We start from the raw sequence: 1,086 nt of genomic DNA, 5'->3' as shown, positions 1-1,086 counted from the left end.
AGAATAATTTGGTTTAATTTTGTCGGTACATACGCATTACGTATAGTTGTAAGCTCCTCTACATTCCTTGGAAAATAAACCCATTCGTTAAACACATTGGGATGATTGAGCACTGTGTTCACATCTCGAACACAGCGACTAACCGAAGGTTGACTGACTCCAATATATTCATTACATCCAATACCTAACTGATAACTTTCAACTGCATAAAACCTAAGAGCAGTAAAGGCCTATAAAAATAAAAGAAATTGTTAGTATTTAATGCTTTATATATATTTTTTATATATAAAGTTGTATTTAAAATAAATATACAAATTATAAAATATGCCCAGTACATTTATCTTTAAATTTTGTATATATATTTTGTTTGAGATTCCTCCAGTTATCTCAATTGTACTGCCCTCGCCATCTCACGGTTATTCGCGAGGCCCAGTGGTACCGCGCGCGCGACCGCGCGACCTGGTAACGAGCACGTGTCGGGCCCGTGAACATGGCTCGAGGGCTTGCGTGCAAGCTCAGAGAAGTCAGTCGTCGTGTGAAAGCAGCCGTAATAAGCTGTGGTAAAGTTCGCATCGGCTGACTAAATGATCGTGCTCGCGCTCAAGTGCTATCTCAGTGCCATCTCACATTGACAATTAGTGCTCACCCGGGACAGACTCATTAGTTCAGTGCTCAAATCGAGTGCATCGGTGTTCTGCGCAAAGGCCTCTCATTCTGTACGTGCACGCTCGCTTGTAGCCGGCCACCGGCTCAACGGACGGCACACCCCCGACGGTCTTGAGCGAACAAGAGAGCTCGACGGACTCGCTCACCTCAATCATACGCCACAGTAATTCTCAACTGTACATAGTGTAAATACGATTAAACGTCCAACTCATTTTAACAACCGAATCGTAGTCATTCTCGCCACGGTGCACGTCCTTTCTCACCCCCCGATCCACTCGCCGCGCTCACGGAGATTTCGCGATCTTTCGATCTCATGACGAGATTCGAAAGGGAGGAAATTTCCCAAACATATTTTATATACATATATGTATATATATTTCTCTTACCTTTTGTTCCGAATTTAACGCTGATTTTCTGGAA

Source organism: Vollenhovia emeryi, unplaced genomic scaffold (assembly GCF_000949405.1).
Source record: "Vollenhovia emeryi isolate VEMERY1.0 unplaced genomic scaffold, V.emery_V1.0 DF940354.1, whole genome shotgun sequence".
In the NCBI taxonomy this organism is placed as follows: Eukaryota; Metazoa; Arthropoda; class Insecta; order Hymenoptera; family Formicidae; genus Vollenhovia; species Vollenhovia emeryi.
Note: the sequence above shows the minus strand (reverse complement) of the source record.